The following is a 12,727-nucleotide window of genomic DNA, read 5'->3' as shown; positions in this document are numbered from 1 at the left end:
TTAAATGAATGCATAACTTGATGGATGGATGATTGCATGGATGAATGGATAAGTGGTTGGGTGGAGGCCCCCTCTTTCCTCTTTTTGTGTTTTTTTTTTTCCTTTCACTAAGTGCAACCCGGGGGCCATCTTAGACAAGAGACCCTGTAGCACCATACTCATTGGCTTACGCGGCTGTCATCCCTGATCTTGGAGTTGGAGCTCCTTCTCCCCTGATCAAAGCTCTCTTAACAAGGCAACCAGCTGAAAACTCTCCAAGCTGTGCCCCCCCCACCTGACGCCCTCAAATGCCTGATGCTCTTGTCTTCAAAATGGTACTGACACCAGCCAGCCCTCTAATTAAAGCCATGAGACTTTATTATCCCTAGTAATTTCCTTTAGTGTCAAAGTGACCATCTGTCCTCTTAATTTGGGTTCAGCCTGACTCTGCGGCAGAGTGACTTAGGGCCCAGCATCGGAACAAGGGGAGTCAAAATCAGACTGGTGGCTCTCAGTGTCCACCATGCCCAGGGCCCCTCAACCAGAATTCCCATAGCTGAAAATCTTCACAGTGAAGCCTGTGCCCACGGTCTGCTAGAAAATTGCGTTTATTTGTGAGATGTGAATTTAGTGTCTGGAGGCAAAAATTAAATAATAAAAGTGACTTCTGTGATCTTGCCTGTTGGAGTTTGAAATCCTCGTAAAAGATAACAAGACACTAGTAGTTAAGAGAACATTTTCTGGAAGCAAGCTGCAGGACCCACGTATGATAGTGTGCAGGGTCCCCTCAGGAAAAAAGAGGCCACCCAGAGGACATTCAATAGAGGGGGTTGGTTGCACACCTGTTCAAGAGCCAGAGGAGCAAGAGAAACATTGGAGTAACCCAGAGAGCATAAATGCAGGATAGCTATAGCCCCTGGGACTTAGAAGGAAGAGTTCCAGAACCTGGAGCTCCAAGGAGCTGGACTCAGACCTCTGAGGAGAGGGGGCCACCTGCCTGCCCCTGGTCCTCCAGGGTACAGAGAGGCTAGTTCTGAGATCCCCAGAGGAGTTAATAGCTGGAGCCAAGAACCACTGTTAGAGGTACACTGGCAGAAATAGGAAAGATGGGGAAAGAAGCTTCCTCCTCCCTTCCTCCTGCTTTCCAGTCTCCTTTTAATGCCTGTTATCAGCAAAGCCTGAAGAGAGCCAATTATCAAAGGGAAGCCATGGATCCAGCTTAGAGTAGAGAACAGGAAATGGATGGTGCAACCGTGGCGGATAAGTCACTGGCACAACTATTGGCAAGCTCTGTAACCTTGGGCAAGTGGCTTGTCTTCTCTGTGCTTTAGTCCTCTCATCTTTAAAATGGTGGTAACCATCATACCTGCTTCATAAGGTCTTTGTGACATTTAACTGAGCTAACACTCAGAAAACTCTTAGAGCAGTGCTTGGGACATAGCAAGCGCTCGACAAATTTTACCTATTATGATTCTGCCTACATGTGTCTCAGTTAATTTCTTTGCTTTCCATCCAGTGATATGTATAATGCAGCTTTCCTCGATATTGATTTTATATATGCACTTTATTTCGGTGCCTGACTCTGTGTGTGTGTGTGTGTGTGTGCGCGCGCGCGTGTGTGTGTGTGTGTGTGTGTCTCATTCTTTGGGGATGCAGTTTCACCCACATACACAAAATCTAGACTTTATCAGATGGGAATTCCAAACCTAGAGCTACCACTTCCTGGCTACATGTTAATCCCTGTGAGTTCCAATGTCCTCATCTGCAAAAAACAAGCTAGCACTGCCTCTTTGCAGTATCATTAAATGAGATGATTCACATGAAACTGCCTGCCACACGGTCTGGGACCCAGTGGATGCTCACCGGCTTGGTTTCATTCCTCCCTCCCTGACCGAGCACATTGGACCATGCTTGGCTTGGAGCCTTGAGCTCCAAGCTCCCTACTTGCTGTCCATGTCACCCAATGCCACATGCAAATGGGCACTCCCGGGATCATGGTGCACATTGTGGACAGGGGTGAGAGAGATCTAGGAGCAGTCCAGGACAAGATTTAAGCTCCGGTCCCATCTGTGCCTTTTGACCACTCAGTGATCTTTGTTCACTTTCAGCATTAGCTTCTATTTCTGTTTTCAGTCTGTAAACAGGGACTACAATATCCCTGAAGGAATACGTGGGCTGGTGTGTGTAATGTGGCCACAGCCACAACCCACTCATCCTGTAGTGACACTGGGAGTAGAACTGGGTGAGGTGATACAACGACAAAAGGAGAGAGCCCAGGCTCTCCCTCTAGGGAGGAAGCCCTTACCTAGAACTCCTAGGGGCCTGGAGGACGGGCTGGGGGCTCTAAGAGCTGTGTTTCTGTTGGATAATTCTAACAGCTTGTATTTCTGTGTCTGAGGAGCTCACTTTAAAGAGTCTGCAGTCTATGAATGTTAAGCAGGCTTTTCAAGAGGAAATATTATAACAAGGAAAAGAAAAGAGGGAAAGATATGTTCTGATATTAGCCTGGCACTGCTGATGTCTGCTGTGAGAGGACCCATGGATAGAATGGGTACCTTATGGAAGGGGGCCAGCCTGGAGCTTTGGAGGCAAGGCATCTCAGGTTCAAATCCTGATTCCCTACTTAATATTTGTATGACTCTAGGATAAAACCATCTAAATTCCCTGGCCTCAGTCTTCTCAACTATAAAATGGAAATGATACCTCAAAGGGGTATTGTAGAGTTTGAATAAAATAACGTACATAATGTACTTTAGCAGACTGGCATATAGTGAGTACTCAGTAAATGGTAGCTATTGTTATAGTCAGCCACTTAGAATAATAATAGTGACCACTTAGAGAGAGTTTCATGTGCCAGGCACTCTGCTAAGTGCTTTGCAGGCCTTATTTCATTGATATCTTGTAACAGCCCAGTGAGCTAGATGCTAGAATTATCCCTGTTTTGACTGATGAGACGCCCTGGCTTACAGCAATGAGCAGCTTCCTCAAGGTCACACAGCTTGTGTATGTGGGTGCTGGAATTGGAACCAAGGTCCGACACCACGGCCTGTGCTCTTCCCCACCAAAACAGTGTCGTACACGATGCTAGGATTTTCACTGTGTTCAGAAGGGTTTTCTTCAGAGTTCCTTACAAAATATCCAAAGTTCTCCGATATGCTTTTATTCTTTGAGTTTTTAAAGCTTTTCACTCACAGAACTGCATGTTACCCCGGGAGAGGGGGAATTAATCTCAAAACACTAACACACTAGCAAGATCCACTTTCTAATACAATGCTTTTGAGAGCACGGACCCCATCCCTCCTGTACCACTGCATGGAAACGGTGGGAGACGTGTTCCCATGGGGGAAAAGCAGTGCTCACAGAGGACCCCGAGGCAGACTTCCCTTCCAATTTTGCAGTCTCGCCCAGTTATGGCGCAGGATCGGGATGTTCTGCATATTCAGATAATATCCAAACCATGTTGATCTTCAAAATCTATCCAAGAGAGTTTTCCGTTTTTAGTAAATCCTAATGTAAGCCCTCTAGCTCCTAAAAGGGCTATATTTAGTTCTAGTCGGAGCAACAGACGTACTGAACACCTACCTGATGCCAGACTCTGGACCAAACTATCTAACATGCCTTAACTCACTAGATTTTCTAGTTGGAGGTGTGCCTAGAGGATGAAGGGCAAGAGGTTGCATGATGGGATGGTTGAAAGTAGCCATCAGCTGGGCTCAGCATTGTACTGGGCACATTTACTTGTATCAACATTAGCAACTGTGACTATCCCCTTTCTCCAGAGGAAGGAACAGGGGCCCAGAGCACAGAGAAGTTAGGTAACTTACCCAAGGCCATACAGGTGAGTAAGTGGCAAAGCTAGGACTTTAAAGCAATAAAATTTTATTTTTTAAAATAAGTACACATAGGAATCTTTCCATGACGTGCATTTGAAAGATCACAGTGCCCTTCAAAGGGCTTCCTTGGGAGGCTGCATACTTAATTCAATGGTGCTGGCATTGTTGATTGGTTGCAGAATGCCTTTCTGGAAATGACCATTAGAGCCGACTTAAGAATTAAATAGGAAAGTCAGCCTTAATATATTAGAGTCACACCTTGATTTTGACCCAAAATAGCACTGCTCAGCTTCCCAGCTACACTGTGTGTGTGTGTGTGTGTGTGTGTGTGTGTGTGTGTGTGTGTTAGGAAACAAACAAAATCAGAGAAACAGCACAGAAGAATAAAATGGTATTGTCTCAATTTTGCTGTGAAGTTAGAACTGCTCTTAAAAATGTCTATTAGAGTTTTAAAAATAAAAACAAAATGGTTAAAAATATCTTACTTCAAAAATAGCTTGTATGCTCAAAAGGAAGAATTTTTGCAATCAAAAACATATAAATAAGTGTTTTAAAGACACTTAAAGAAAAAAAGAGAGTCCAAAACTGCTTTGAATAAGCAACATAACAGCAACATAACTGGATTGGCTTAGAAACTGCTAGAATCTCTCTTATGAAAGATTCTTTTTTAGATCTCTTTTCTATGATATTTTAAAGATACTAATTTACAGAAACACCTAAATTCCTCCGGACCCTGTCCCTGTTAGCGCAGACATGCAGTATCCTAGTAGACACATCCCTAACGAAATCCATGCTGGCTCACTCTCTGTGTAGCCCTGACTCCTTTGGTCATCATTTAAATGTAACCAAAGACAAGTTCTCTCCCCTCCTTTCTTGTGCTTTTTTTTTTTTAAAGGTTCTTGTAACAAAGTAAGATAGTTCCAGTCAGTATCTGCTGGTTTGGTTTGAGTAACTGAAGGCAAGACATTGGTAGTTCTTTTAATTATTGTGTTAGGAAGTTATTATATGCTTAAATGAGATAATATGTGTGAAAGCAAGTGACAGAGGATCTGGCATACAGTGGGAACTCAGCAACTGTGATAAGGAACCTGGTGACTAGAACAACTTAAAGGCATAGCAAGTTTCACTCGATAGGGCCTCGCAGTTCAGCACCATGGCCAGGGACACTTTAAGCCGAGGAGGAATTGTTGCCTTTAGGCTGTCTCTGATATGCCACAACCAGCACCCTGTATCTGTCTCTATTTCTCCTATTTCTTGTCTCCTATCTTCTGTTTCCACCACCCCTTATCTGTCTGCAATTTCACATTGCTCTTCTTTTGTATGTGAGCATTCTCGCTGACCATATTTGTCTCCTATGTCTTTCTCTGCCTTTCCTTCCCTTCCCTTTCCCGCTTCCTCCCCATATACACCGACAAACACACAGGCAAATGTGCACACTATCCTATTACTCCTTGGAAAATCCTTGCCCTTCCTCCCTTCTTTGAGGTCAGAGCTGAGGACTGCAGTGAGTCATTTGGAGGGCACAGTCTGGGGACCTTGCTGAGTCAGGAGTTCCATCTGAGACACCCTCGGTGGCACCCTCGGGGTGTCTCCACCCCGTGGTGTGGAGGCAAACGCAGCAGCCACCAGGGGATGATTGGGGTCTGAAGGGAACAGGGAGAGTTAGACAATTATTTTCAGGCAACTTGAAAGGAAGACTGTGTATAAGGAAACCCTCCATTGTTCATCTTTATTTAGCCCTTAAAAGGCCAGATAACTGTGTCCTAGAGTGACCATCAGAATTTAGACTTTACTGAAACACGAAATAAGTGAAAAAGAAATGAAAAAAAAAAAAAAAGAAAGGAAGGAAGGTGGTTCACTCCCAACTTGTGTTCTTAAGAAAGGAGGATTCCTACCCGTGGTTTCCCTTACTCCAAGATCATTCCCCAGGGCAGAAGGCAGAGCTACCCCAAGACAGAAGCCTTAGGGGTACACTGCACTCTTCCCCCAAAGTTGGTTATCTAGGTCTGATGGGTGTACTGTTTCTCAGCTCTGATCACTGAGTGCCATGTGGGATTGACAAGAGGGTATGTATCCTCCTCTTCTCTCCAGTCCTCACCATCCAGATACCCATATGCCCCACCATATCTGACCCCATACCAGCCATTCTCAGCATATCCAAACTGGAACTTGTTCCAGAAAATCCTGCTCCTCCTCTTCCATCCCCATCAGTCAAGGTTTCATCTCATCACCCAAGGCCCCAAGTCACCCTAGACTCCTCTCTTTTCTCCCCTCCCACCCCTAATTCCAGTCATCAAGTCCAACCAAGCCTACTTCCCCAATAGTTCTCAAATAAGTGTCCTCCTCCCCATCCCCACTGTCACTTTTTAGTTAAACTCCTCATCATTTCTCTCCTGGATTATTTCAGTTGTCTTTCAGATGGCTGTCTTTCTGATTCCTACCTCATTCACCTTCCAGTCCAATTTCCATTTTTTTATTTCTAATACACAGTTTGATTCTGTTGCTGCCCTGCTTAAAACCCTTTAAATGTTTCCCCATTGCATGTAGAATCAAGTTCAAGCTCTTCGTCATGCCCCACTAAGGCCTCCCTGAGCCCCCTGTGACCTGCCTCTCCAACCTCACTGCCCACTACTTGCCCTCACAGCCCTCCAGAACAAATGAATGGCTGTTCTCAAAGCACAATGGCATTTAATGCCTCCATCAGTTTGCATATGATGTTACTTCTCCTTGGAATGCCCTTCCCCCTTTTCTTCCCAGCATGCTCCTGTTCATCCTTCAAGACTCAGCTTGAGTGCCTCTTCCTTGGTGAAGACTTCCTGCTTCCCCAAATTTGCCTTTGTAGTCCCACCTTAATGACTGATTTAAATTCTCACCTCCTCCCTCTAGACCAGGAGCTGGTTTTATCTATCTCTGTTTTCCAAATACAAGATAGTCAGTGTCCGACCCATAATTGGTAAAAAGAGAGAGAGAGAGAGAGAGAGAGAGAGAGAGAGATATTTGATGAAAGAATGAACTTGTAATTAAGCAGACCTTGAACATGTCACATAACCTTTCTGGGACTTAATTTTGTCTATAAAATGAGGATAGTGATGCCTACCTTGCAAAGTTTTGTGGATTTTATGGAATAAAATATGCAAGACACCTAGCCCTTCCCAGCCCATTATAGCACCTCAATAAATGTAATTTCCATATCCTTTCTCTTCTTTTTCCCTTTGCTATAATTCTAACCAAAATAGTCAAAGGCAGGACACCTGGGTGGCTCAGGTAGTTGAGCGTCCGACTCTTGGTTTCAGCTTAGGTCATGATTCCAGGGTCGTGGGATCCAGCCTCATGTCAGGCTCTGTGCTAAGTGTAGAGCCTGCTTAAGATTCTCTCCCTCTCCCTCTGCCCCTCTACCCCACTTGTGCTCTCTCTCTCTTTCTTAAAAAAAAAAAAGGTAAAAGCAAAAGAGAAATCTCAAAGGCCCAATGCCGATGTGCTTGGATGGGGATAATCATCTCCTGCCCCATCTGACAGGAACAGTGTCCTCATACCTTCACTTCACAAGCCCAGGTAGATGCTGGTCAGTGTTTAGTGAGGGTTAACTAAGGTCTGGCAACTGTTACATGTGAGGACTGACCGTGACTCAGGCATTCTTCCAAGTGCTTTACCTGTAATGACTCATTCAGCTTCACAGTGGCTCTGTGAGGATGCATGTTATTGTCCCCATTTTATAGATGAAGAAGGTGAGACAGTGAGATGGAGGTCATCCAGCTAGTAAACTATAGTAAAGCAAGGACTGAACCCAAGTATTTGGACTTCAGAGAGTGTTTTCTGAACTCCAGCACAGTCCTGTCCAACACTGATTAAGGATGTTCTGAGAGATAATAGCCCCAGATCCATGAAAGAGCAGCTCCCTTGGTTTCTGAGACTTGGATACAACTTGCAGGTTCACCATGTGAGAATTTAGGGTAAGCTCCAATGGCCCCATTTCTGTGTTTACAGTTTCTTATTGTAGAAATTGTCATTTATCGTTATTAATTGGTAAATCTTGTTAAGAACATGGAGGCTCTCCAAATTCTCAAAGGTTAGGGGCGCTAGCCTTCAGCATTCAGTTCATGGGCCAGTCACCTGTTTTTTCTAAATAAAGTTTTATTGGAACGTGGCTACTGTCATTCATTTATGCATTGTATGTGGCTACCTCTGCACCACAGTGGCAGAGCTGAGTGGTTGTGACAGAGGCCTCATTGCCTGCAAGACCAAAATATTTACTATCTGGCCCTTTATAGAAAAAGTTTGTTAATAGTACTTTCAACCACCACCCACTTGTCAAAGCAGGCTGGGACAATCCCACGGGTGCCAGACACCTGGGCAAAGCCTCCAGGGACTGCTCCCTTTCCCAGCCAGTGCAGGGCTCTGTGCAGGCGACAAGGAAATGCATCATCTCCTTTGGGGATTCTGGGCAGCCCAGGGTGGGACAGGCGGTGCGGTTCCTAAGGTGCTAGCTCCGTGGATGATCTTCGGGTTTGCTTCCTTTGCTGGCTTGGGGGTCGCTGGCATGACTTGAGCCACAGGAGCCCGAATAAAGTGGCGGCACAGTGCAGTCAAGACAAATCTCCTGACCCCGTGGAGGCTGCCGGAGGCGGGCAGCTGATGGATGGCAGAGGGAGAAATTCTCAGTTGCCGTCTAATCTGTGCCTGGGAAATAAATTGCTCTTGTCACTGGTGTCTGCCCCAGCCCTGCAGGTCCCTCTTCCCTGCAGAGGCCTCCCTGCACCCCACCCTTCCTCTGCCAGCCTGGAAATGCTGCCTCAGGAGGTGGGGAAGGAGAGGACAGGGGAGGAACAGGAGGAACGACACGTTTTGTCCCGTCCCCAGTAGCCCTGGGGAGCAGTGAGCCGCCTGCTGCCTACAAGAGCTGTCCTGCTCTGGGCCTGCTGCAAGCCTTAGGGCCTTAGTTTTCTTATCTGTAAAATGAGAAAGCTTTCAAAGTGATCTCAGGACCTTTTTTATCCCACGTTCCTGAGACTGCTGAGGGAGGGAAAACCAGAGTCTGGAAGGATCCCCAAATCTGATCATCAAGGGCCTCCATGTACGGAAATCTCTGAGCCTAGAGTTAGATCACATCTTCATTGGAACCCTGGTGTAGACTCAGGTTGGTTGGGGTTTGTCCAGAGCCTCTCAGCAGAGCCTCCCCTAGGAAATGCTGCTTTCTCTTTTTAAAGGAAGTTTTTCTGGGGTGCCTGGGTGGCTCAGTCAGTTAAGTGTCTGACTCTTGGTTCCAGCTCAGGTCATGATCTTGTGATTCATGGGTTCTAGCCCTGCGTTGGACTCTGTGTTGACAGTGCAAAGACTGCTTAGAATTCTCTCTCTCCCTGTCTCTCTGCCCCTCTCCCATTCATGTACATGCTCTCTGTCACTCTTTCTCTGTCTCTCTCAAAAATAAACTTAAAAAAAATAAAGTTTTCCCCCCAAAATTATTATCTGTGCCTCTGTGTCATCTATCTTTCTCCCCTGCCCCCTCTCATTCTCTCTCTCCCCTTCTTCCCCCACGTTTGCCCCTCAGCTTTCCAAAAGACACCCTCAACTAGCCACCATCTAAGAGCTGGTGGGTTTATCATGTGCAGCCCTTTGGAAATGGGACATGGTGAGACAGGCTTTGCCGGACGGCTCCCGCTTGAGAGAGGATTCCCTTTGGGAACAAAAGAGAAATTCCCTTACTGGGACCTAAACTGTCACAGAGATGACCTATCAATAATCAAGACGGGGGGCCCCTGGGTGGCTCAGTCGGTTAAGCGTCTGACTTCGGCTCAGGTCATGATCTCACAGCTTGTGAGTTCGAGCCCCGTGTCGGGCTCTGTGCTGACAGCTCAGAGCCTGGAGCCTGCTTCGGATTCTGTGTCTTCCTCTCTCTCTGCCCCTAACCCATTCGCATTCTGTCTCTGTCTCTCTCAAAAATAAATAAACATTAAAAAAATCTTTTTTAAATAATCAAGACGGAGACAGACACTGGCTGAGATCTGGGCCCAAAGCTTTCTCTGGATGGATGGAAGGGCCTGTGTCAGCTGGCAGCTGACATCCAGTCAATCCAGGAAGGCCTGATGGAGGAAGTAGTGTTTTAGAGCTACCTGAATGAGGAAGGACAGCTCGTTTGTTGTAGGGCAAGGACAGAGAAGGGGTCACCTCCCTGCTGAGGCAGACGTAATCACAGGCTCATCCTGGGAACTAAACTGGATCTGTCACTACGATTTCACAGCTGCACTCAAGGATGGGTATGGCTGGAGGGAGCTTGGGAGCGTGGGTCATCCATTAGCAGCGCGGATAGGGCTAAATCCCGAGCAGGGAGGTGGGGGCGGGAAGGCCAAAAAGCCATAGCTAGGTTCCAGATTCCTCCCCCCACTCCCCGAATGCCTCTCCCGCAAGGGGCTGGATGCACCATGTTGCTGTTTATATCCCAGCTAGAGCTGTCCATCATCTTCATTAGGCACTAACCAGTGTTAATCAAGCACCTAAGCCTTTAGAAGCAAGTCAAACGGACTGGGAGACAAATCCCAGCTCCAACATTTATTAGTTGTGTGGCCTTGCGTAAGCTGCTTCTTTCCTCAGAGCTGCCATTTCTTCATCTATTACATAGAATTCACAATAGCTACTTCTGAAGGCTTTGTGCGGCTTAAATGAGGCTATGTTTGCAAATTATCTTTCAGAGCATGGACACTAAGGACCCGCTCAATACATGTATTTATTCACAAAATATTTTTCAGCGCTCACCATATTCCCGGCACCGTCCAGATAACTACTGTTGGTAGTACCCAAGATGTGAAACCAGGGTCAACTCCTGCCGCAGCTACAGCAGGACAGCACAAGTGACGCCTCCTCAGGACTGTCCTGATTGTCCTGGTGGGGAGGAGCAGAGATTTCCTCCCCAAAGCAGGGGCTGAGGGTGGGGAAAGGCTCTCCCACACTTTCTGCCACCCTGGTGTCATAGGGCAAGGGAGTTGGGAGCTCCAAACTCTCATTTCATTAAACGGTACCTGCTGTCGTGAGGAATAAATGCCTTTATGCATGTAAAGGGCTAAGGACGGTTGGCACATGATAAAGACTGGATGCCTATTCATTTTTACTGTTTCAGGAGGGTCCAGCTTTAGAAACAAAGGGCTCTGAGGTGGGGGAACCCCGTGGCTCTCCCTTTCCACTCAGGAGTAACGCCATAGCATGCAGGTGGGGTCGGTGTAAAGAACTTCCCAACTGGACCCTGTGAATTCTCTATTCTCTGGCTTCTGGAAAGCACTGTCTAGCCTCAAACAATACCCGGAGGTAAAGGAAGGCAAATATTTCCAAGCAAAATCCTGGCACAGCTTCCCTTGCCGGGTGGGACCCAACGTCCTTCTGGGTCTCCACAGAGGTTCCAGCTAGGCTCAGGGAGAGAATAAACTCCAAACTTGCAGGGCCTCATGGGGTCCTCCCATCTGTCCACTTCTTTCCTGTCAGCACCAGTCCCAAGTCTTCCCCTGGCACCCCGAGGTCTTTGCTCATCTTAGATGAGGTGATGCTGAGGCTCGGGAGCCCCCAGAGAGCTTCTCACAAGGTGGTGGGGGCAGGCTGTGCACGGGAGGGCCTTGGGAGGAGAGAGGGGCTTCAAAAGATGAGCACTGCAGCTGCCACCCTAATATCTCTCAGCAGAAGCCTAAAGCCAAGAAGCATTTTTAAACAGGGGGCAGACCTGATCGGTTTGTTTTTTTGGAAGGTCACTCTGGCTGCTGTGGAGAAGGCACTAGACCTGAGCAGGAAGGAGGAAGGGAGGCCAGTGAGAGGGCTGTTGCGTTGGTGGTCACATTTGGGCAAAGATCTGAATGAAGTTAGCTAAGTGTTTGGGCCATGCAGAGGGAGGGGTGGGAGTGCAAAGTCCCTGAGGCAGGAGTGTGCCCAGTTTGATGAAAGACCAGCCAGGGAGTCTGTGTGTCTGGAGCAGAAACTAGCCAAGAGAAGGGAGCAGACATTGAGGTTAGAGAGGCAATGGGGAACAGGATTAAAGGGGACCTTGTAATAGAGTGACCAACCATCACCATCTGCAGAGGACTGAGGGGTCTCCTCGAATGTGGGACTCTAGGTGCTAAAACCAACACAACCAACCCATCCATCAGGCACAGTAAACACAGTGCCTAGGACCTACAATACTTTTCAGAGCTTATGAACGTGTTCTAATTCTAACTTTATTTTTTATCAGAATAAAGAAATGAATATGACAATAATGAATCTACAATAATAAATTCAGCCTGGATTACATTTGTCCTTATACCAATGCAGTTGTAAAGTATTATTTTTCATGGAGGAAGAAGGGCTCACATGAGGAATATGGCAGCCAGTGTGTGACCTTGAGCAAGTCATGTAACTTCTGAGCTTCCATCAGTTTCTTATCTCCAAAAGGGGGTACCAAAAGCTATCATTATTGTAAGAAGCAAAAGATTTTTTTTAATAACCCAAACAAAAGTGTGTGGTGCATAGTAGGTGCTCATAAATATGAATTGAACCTTCCAAAGTTCCTGTATGATTCATTCACTCATTATACATCCAGTGAGCAAACAGTTTAGTACCCTTCCTTTGTGATACTTGTCTTCTAATGGGAGACACAGACAGCAACGAAATGAAAATCATACATTGTGGGGATGAATATGTGCTATTAAGAAAAATCGTGTGGGGTGCCTGGGTGGCTCAGTCCATTGAGTAGTAGAGTGACCAACTTTGGCTCAGGTCATGATCTCACAGTTTGTGAGTTTGAGCCCTGCATCAGGAACTCAAAAACAAATAAATATTAGGAAGGAAGGAAGGAAGGAAGGAAGGAAGGAAGGAAGGAAGGAGAGAGAGAAGAAAGAAAGAAAGAAAGAAAGAAAGAAAGAAAGAAAGAAAGAAAGAAAATTGTGTAAGAAGATAGTCACAGA

Source organism: Panthera leo, chromosome C1, assembly GCF_018350215.1.
Source record: "Panthera leo isolate Ple1 chromosome C1, P.leo_Ple1_pat1.1, whole genome shotgun sequence".
In the NCBI taxonomy this organism is placed as follows: Eukaryota; Metazoa; Chordata; class Mammalia; order Carnivora; family Felidae; genus Panthera; species Panthera leo.
Note: the sequence above shows the minus strand (reverse complement) of the source record.